We start from the raw sequence: 8,337 nt of genomic DNA on the forward strand, positions 1-8,337 counted from the left end.
TTGTTTTTGCCATCCGCGTTTGTGAGTTGTTCTCACTAAACTGTATTAACCAGACTATAAAAGTTCATGGTTACACAGAGTTTGTGTGTTGGTCCGTTATACTTCCGGATGGCAATGTTGTGAACTCCTTGGCCAAGCGCATTCTATCTATAGATAGAACGAAGTTGACGTCACTCAGGTCTTTGTTGTAATTGCTTTTTTGCCATTTGCGTTTATGAGTAATTCTCACTAAACTGTTATAACCAGACTATAAACGTACAAGGTTACACACAGTTTTGTGTATTGGTCCGTGATATTTCCGGATGGCAATGTTATGAACTTCTTAGCCAAGCGCATACTGACTATAAACATATCTGCCAATGGGAGCGATCTAGATTCATGTTGTCGCTGTACAACGATTGGACATTTCTCAATGTATCTAAACACGCTGCTTTGATTATGAAAGTTGTAAACAAACCCACGAGTCATGCTGAGCAAAAGGACAAATTACAACATTGGATATTTCTCAAATTGTGAACACTTTTCACCATGTGGGACATTTTGAGCACACTTTGCAATGTGACCAATGACCTCGAGCACATGGAAATGTGATATACACACGAAGATCATGCCAATACTCTTCAACAGTCGTAACGTCACTTCCTTCCTTATGACGCATGGCAACTTAGTAACACTGGCTCTAAACTATCGGAACAATGGCGGACGCCCATATGAAATATTTCTCCGGCGAGCATAAAGGGTAACCAGAGGGAAAAAAACACATACATTTGATAATGTTTTTACTTTTACACATTCTGATCACAATGCATATAAAAAGTTCTAGCCAGCATGAAGAATAAAAAGTAATGTTTGTTTAGAACCAAGATGGCCACCGTTGCCATGCGGTGTGACATCTGACTATTGAATCGTATTCAAGAGATAAATTCTTCAATAATTGTTGAATTCCTGACATTTCCTAATTTCCCAAACAATGTGTGCCTGATAAGCTGGTGGCAATATTGAATGTCTGAAATGGTCATTTGTCATACAAGTTCTCATTGAGCCTGTCACAGTGCACACACATTGTGTGTTCGTAAATGGGAGCGATCTATATTCAGGGGTTCGTCCAATAGAGTCATCGATCACATGATATGTTGCTGTCTGAGGATTGGACATCTCTTAATAAACGTAAACACGCTGCTTTGTTTATGAAAATGTTGTAAACATACACATGTGTCAAGCTGAACAAAATGACCAATTGTGATATTGGATAGTTCGAAAACTGTGAACACTTTTCACTATGTGGATCACTTTGAGCACATATTCCACTGTGACCAATGACCTCAGGCATATGAAAATGTAATATAGATCATGCCCATTGGAACAAAAGGCTGACAGTCGTGAGAGTAAAATAAACACATTTCAAGATTTTGTGCCATATGATAGATAAGGCAATTTACAATGTTTTATCTATTGTTTTTATATTAATGATAGTCTGGAGTTACAAAGTGACGTTCACTCAGGTCCTTGTTATTATTTTGTTTTTTGTTGCCTTCCGTGTTTATGTGTAATTCTCATTAAACTTTATTACTATCCAGACAATAAACGTTCATGGTTACACATAGTTTTGTGTGTTGGTCCGTAATACTTCCCGATGCCAATGTTGTGAGCTTCTCAGCCAAGCGCATACTATCTATAGATAGTATGCAGATGACGTCACTCGGGCCTTTGTTATTGTTTTTGCCATCCGCGTTTGTGAGTTGTTCTCACTAAACTGTATTAACCAGACTATAAACGTTCATGGTAACACAGAGTTTGTGTGTTGGTCCCTTATACTTCCGGATGGCAATGTTGTGAACTCCTTGGCCAAGCGCATTCTATCTATAGATAGAATGCGCTTGGCCTAGGAGTTCACAACATTGCCATCCGGAAGTATAACGGCCCAACACACAAACTCTGTGTAACCATGGACTTTTATAGTCTGGTTAATACAGTTTAGTGAGAACAACTCACAAACGCGGATGGCAAAAACAATAACAAAGGCCTGAGTGACGTCATCTGCATACTATCTATACAGTTTAGTGAGAATCACTCATAAACATGTATGTCAGAAAACAATAACAAAGACATGAGTGACGAAAACACCATTCTATCTATTAACAGACTATAGATAGTATGCAGATGACGTCACTCAGGTCTTTGTTATTGTTTTTTTTGCCATCCGCGTTTATGAGTAATGCTCACTGAACTGTATTAACCCGACTATAAACGTTCATGGATACACACAGTTTTGTGTGTTGGTCCGTTATACTTCCGGATGGCAATGTTATGAGCTTCTTAGCCAAGCGCATACTATCAATAAAAACGTTCAAAGTTACACATAGTTTTGCGTGTCGGTCCGTTATATTATGGCAATGTTGTGAGTTTCTTAGCCAGCGCACAAATATATAGATAGTTCGAAGTTGACGTCACTCAGGTCCTTGTTATTGTTTTTTGCCATCCGCGTTTATGAGTAATGCTCACTGAACTGTACTAATCCGACTCTAAACGTTCATGGATACACACAGTTTTGTGTGTTGGTCCGTTATACTTCTTGATGGCAATGTTATGAGCGTCTTAGCCAAGCGCATACTAATATATATATATATATATATATATATATATATATATATAATATATATATATATATATATACAGCAGATGTTAGTCGAGGTAAACAACTCAATGAAATAGTGGGATGTAAATATATACATTTTAACCCTTTCCTTACCACCTATTGGATAATCGTCACATTTGTTACGATTCAACCGTCACTTTTCACATCCAGATTTCATTTGTTTTTTGCTATAGCCATAAAAACTTGGCATTTTGTAGTAGAGCCCATATTATTGTCGAACAATATTATGTATAAAATGTGCTTGTTGCTTTTCTGTTTGAGTAAGAAATGTCTGTTTTTGTGATGGGTCTGTGTGAAGTTTTGAGGAAAATTTTGAAAATGGCTGGTAAGGAGAGGGTTAATGTTGCCGCAGGGAATCCGTCGAGTAAATTTAACAGTTTCTCCTTTTTTTTTTTTTTTTGTTTACCCAGAATCCCTTCACTGACGTGTGAAGCAATAACAAAATTGATCTGTGTTCCCGATTCAAGCAAAAATTTAAGTTGTCGAGCCTGAAATAGTTTGAGGAGAGACGAAAAGGGCATCAAGGGGAGAAGAAGAGATAATGGCTGTCTCGAGCAAGCGCCAAATATAGGAACTGGACTGTTGTATTGTAATTATCAGACGTCATCTTATTATCTTTATTATTATCGTTAAATTCATTGTTACTGTTATTATCACAGCCAAGTTAATGAAAGATGTTTTGAAAATAATAGGATATCTTGTTGTCTGACATAGGCGGTTGATTGATATGTATTGGTATTTTATTTTTGCCTTGCTATAATCTATTTTCTGTTCATGGATATAGATAGAATGCGCTTGGCCAAGGAGTTCACAACATTGCCATCCGGAAGTGTAATGGACCAACACACAAACTCTGTGTAACCATGAACTTTTATAGTCTGGTTAATACAGTTTAGTGAGAACAACTCACAAACGCGGATGGCAAAAACAATAACAAAGGTCTGAGTGACGTCATCTGCATACTATCTATACTCGTAGACACTCTCACATACACACACACACAAACATACACACACAAACACACACACACACACAGACATACAGAGAGACACAGATGTCCATCGACATTTATGTTTATTCATAGATAGAATCAATTGACGTCACTCAGTTCTGTGTTATCGTTTTTTGTTGGGTTTTTTTTTTTTTTCTCCATCCAAGTTTATGAGTAATTCTCACTAAACTGTATTAAAAATACTATAAACGTTCATGGTTACACATAGTTTTGTGTGTTGGTCCGTTATATTTCCGGATGGCAATCTTGTGAGTTTCTTAGTAAAGCGCATACTATCTATATAAACGCATACTATCAATAATATATTCTGTCGGGAACGCATAACCCGAATATGAGCGTAGCCATCGTAAAGTTATAGCCTGACACTGACCAAAAAAATGACGTCAAAATGCCAGTCTTTTGCCACAAAAGAAAACAAATCGTGAGTTGTATTCAACAGATGGCAAATATGTGAGTGACGTCAACTTCATTCTATCTATAGATAGTTCGAAGATAACGTCACTCAGGTCTTTGTTATTGTTTTTGCCATCCGCGTTTATGAGTAATGCTCATTGAATTGTATTAACCTGACTATAAAGGTTCATGGATACACATAGCTTTGTGTGTTGGTCCGTTATACTTCCGGATGGCAATGTTGTGAGCTTCTTAGCCAAGCGCATACTATCTATAGAAGAAGAAGAAGAAGAAGAAGAAGAAGAAGAAGAAGAAGAAGAAGAAGAAGAAGAAGAAGAAGAAGAAGAAGAAGAAGAAGAAGTTGTGGGTCGGCCTAACATGTTATGTGTCATTGCTGGCTAGGGACCCCTGGTAAAGCGCTTTGAGCACGTTTGGTGGGTCTTGCTTCATAAAAGTGCTCAAGTGTTTGTTTGTTTGTTTGTTTTTACTTCATTCACTATTTAATAATCTGCGCTCAATACAGAACTACGAGACCTACAATATAAAGATGCCCTTTTTCTGAATTCAATCAGACTAAAGTATTTATCCAAACAGTAAATGCTATGCGTCCATAATAGTATTATCTGTGAATGATTGGGTACCCCGAGGGGTGGGGGGATGTTATTATGGTATTCAGTCGTTTTCCATTCTAGACCAAACACTCCCGTAGGCATAATATTATCCGAACTGATGTACTTTCACTCTGTATGTGTATGGGTGTGTGTGTTTTGTCTGTGTGTGTGTATAGATAGTATGCAGATGACGTCACTCAGGCCTTTGTTATTGTTTTTGCCATCCGCGTTTGTGAGTTGTTCTCACTAAACTGTATTAACCAGACTATAAAAGTTCATGGTTACACAGAGTTTGTGTGTTGGTCCGTTATACTTCCGGATGGCAATGTTGTAAACTCCTTGGCCAAGCGCATTCTATCTATTTGTTGGTGCTTTCTTTTGGGCTTTTTATTTTGCTTTTGTTGTCTGTTTGTATCTTTTTTTGTTTGTTTTTTTGTTGTTTTTTTTTTTGTCTTGGGATACGCAGTCTGATTGTCAATACCCTGCTTAAATCTCAAATCCCATACCCCCCCCCCCCCCTCCCCTTTCCCAAGTGGAAAATATATCGTTGATACGAGAGATTGTGTCTCACACACCAAAACAGTCATTGGGCTTTATTGTAACCTCTCCCAAAACTTGTAATAAAAACATTTGAAGAAGTAAAAACCATCAAAGTATTCTCTTAAAAATGATTTTTTTTAAAAATAAGGAAGTATGCCAGATGGTCACCGACCCAACTGTCACAGACCCAGTTTGTCAAAGGCCCAGTTTGTCACAGACCCAATTTATCAAAAGCCCAGTTTGTCACAGATCCAGTTTATCAAAAGCCCAGTTTGTCACAGACCCAGTTTGTCACAGACCCAGTTTGTCACAGATCCAGTTTGTCACCGACCCAGCGTGTCACGGATCCAATTTGTCAGAGGCCCAGTTTGTCGAAGGCCCAGTTTGTCAAAGACCCAGTTTGTCACAGACCCAATTTGTCACAGACCCAGTTTGTCAAAGGCTCAGCTTGTCACAGACCTAGTTTGTCACTGGCCGAACCTGTATGATGGAAGTTATCACTGAAACTCTCAAAAGGAGTAAATTAATTGGATTTTTTTCTCAGTTGTTTTTAACGAAAAAAGTTCATTTTAGAGTAATTTGATTTCATATGCATACAAAAGGGAATAAAAAATTGAACATCACAAGCTTAATTTTTTTAAAGTTGAGCTTTTATATAGCTCACTATCCACTAAAAGTGCTCAAAGCGCTCTACAAGGGGTTCCTGGCCATAGCAACATTTAACAATTAGGAAGGGACATGACGCCTGTTAGGCGATATTACATTTTTTTTGGACAGAGACAACGCTGTTTAACGGCCAGGTACTCATTTACTCCTAAGTCCGGTGAGAGAATGTGAGTAAAGAGCCTTCTCCAAGGACTCAACTATGCGCCGAGTGAGGCTCGAACCCAGGGCCTTCCGATCAGAAAGCGGGTGTCATACCACTAGACCACATAGACCACCGTGTAGAGGGACCATCTCTCCACCACCAGTTTGAAGGTGGAGAATAATAACTTAAGTAAGAACTAAAATGCTAAAGTGCTGTAATTATCACTGCCATCAATACTCAAATACTTCAATGAAATAACAAAGCAATCTTCTTCACGAGTCGTCTTTCAAGACATAATTATGGTTTCTTAAAAGTTCGTTTTGATTCTTTGCTGTTAGCCAAAAGAAATAACAACATCTGCCTACCGTATATAACGTACCAAAGCCCAAAACTATGTGTAACAGTGAACGTTTATAGATAGAATGCGCTTGGCCAAGGAGTTCACAACATTGCCATCCGGAAGTATAACGGAACAACACACAAACTCTGTGTAACCGTGAACTTTTAAAGTCTGGTTAATACAGTTTAGTGAGAACAACTCACAAACGCGGATGGCAAAAACAATAACAAAGGCCTGAGTGACGTCATCTTCGAACTATCTATAGCCTGATTGATAGAATTTTGGGAGAAATACTCATAGAAATGCATCGTTTCTTTGACAAACTGGGCCTGTAACAAACTGGTTCTGTGACAAACTGGGCCTGTAACAAACTGGGCCTGTAACAAACTTGGGCCTGTAACAAACTGGGTCTGTGACAAACTGGGCCTGTAACAAACTGGGCCTGTAACAAACTGGGTCTGTGACAAACTGGGCCTGTAACAAACCGGGCCTGTAACAAACTGGGCCTTTAACAAACGGGGCCTTTAACAAACCGGGCCTTTAACAAACTGGGCCTGTAACAAACTTGGGCCTGTAACAAACTGGGTCTGTGACAAACTGGGCCTGTAACAAACTGGGCCTGTAACAAACTGGGTCTGTGACAAACTGGGCCTGTAACAAACCGGGCCTGTAACAAACTGGGCCTTTAACAAACGGGGCCTTTAACAAACCGGGCCTTTAACAAACTGGGACTTTAACAAACTGAGCCTGTGACAAACTGGGCCTTTATCAAACCGGGCCTTTAACAAACTGAGCCTGTGACAAACTGGGCCTTTAACAAACTCAGCAGCCCCCCCCCCCCCCCCCCCCCAAAAAAAAAATATAATCAGTAAATATTTTTTGTTTGCTTGAATGTCTTATCCAATTCTTTTAATGGTCTGTTTAACAAAACGTTAAATCGTTAATCATTATTTGACACTTCCCTTTCGCCTAGCAATGTTTTAGTTTGTAAGACAAATGACAGTAAAGTATTCCGCAGGCAATTTTCCCGTGTTTACACCATGTCTAGCCTTAGCTATCTAATCTCAATTGGCAATTTGTGACCCTTTTGTCTCAAAACGGTATTATGTCGGAACGAACCAGATGCTGAAATGGTGAATTTAATGTTAAAATTGGTCAAAAATATAAATTGTTGACATCAGCACCCTAAAATATGGTATCCATTCTCATCAATAAAACATACAAACTCAACACAAGTCTGATATTTCTGCCTATAAATTCAATTTTCAACATCTTAACCATCCCGATTTAATACCGTTTTGAGGCGAAGGGTCACATTTGGTAAACAATACGGCTATGTGGTCTAGTGGTATGCATGGCACTCGCTTTCGGATCGGAAGGTCCTGGGTTCGAGCTCGGCCTTGCTCGGCGCATGGTTGAGTCCTTGGAAAAGACTCTTTATTCACATTCTCTCATCGTACTCGGGTGTAAAATGAGGATACATGGCCGTTAACAGCGTTGTCTCTGTCCGAAAAAAAAAATATCGCCTAACAGGCGTTATGTCTCGTTCTACTTGTTACGTTTTGCTGTTGGTCAGGGACTCTTAGTGGATTTACTCTAAATAAAAGCTCATTTAAAAAAAAAAACATATTTTATAACATATTTAAAATCAACTATAATTACATGGTCACAATGATCCACTCCAACGTGCTCAAAAGCCTTTAAAAGGGATTTTCTGGCCAACAGGAACACTTGTAACATGTAGGACGATACATGACGTCCTGTTAGTCGATCTTAACGGTTTTATTTGTCCGACAGAACAATACGCTGTTCATAACCAAGTACTCCATTTTACCACAAAACAACGCCTGAGTACAGTTGCGGAGAATGTGAGTAAAGAACATTTTCACAAATGGAAATCAATTTTCAATTAAATAATTACAAAATGAGCTTTTTTTATAAACAGCGCAATAAAGTCAACTAAGCGTGCTTCAAAGC

The 8,337-nt window shown here is 38.7% G+C and overlaps 1 protein-coding gene across 2 annotated transcripts in view; it reads left to right on the forward strand.

Annotated features, from left to right (window-relative positions):
* LOC144962674 (uncharacterized) overlaps positions 1 to 8,337 on the forward strand; it is an 82,884-nt gene that overhangs the window by 22,913 nt on the left and 51,634 nt on the right. The window contains exon 2 of one of the 2 annotated variants that reach the window (XM_078895806.1): positions 3,067 to 3,245. The exons of the other annotated variant lie outside the window; for it this stretch is intronic. The gene's annotated coding sequence lies outside the window, so the exon portion shown is untranslated. The remainder of the gene's footprint in view (positions 1 to 3,066; positions 3,246 to 8,337) is intronic. 2 annotated transcript variants of the gene reach the window in all.

The sequence above is a fragment of the Berghia stephanieae genome, chromosome 1 (genome assembly GCF_034508935.2).
Source record: "Berghia stephanieae isolate SIO BIC M18660-M18661 chromosome 1, UCSD_Bste_1.3, whole genome shotgun sequence".
In the NCBI taxonomy this organism is placed as follows: Eukaryota; Metazoa; Mollusca; class Gastropoda; order Nudibranchia; family Aeolidiidae; genus Berghia; species Berghia stephanieae.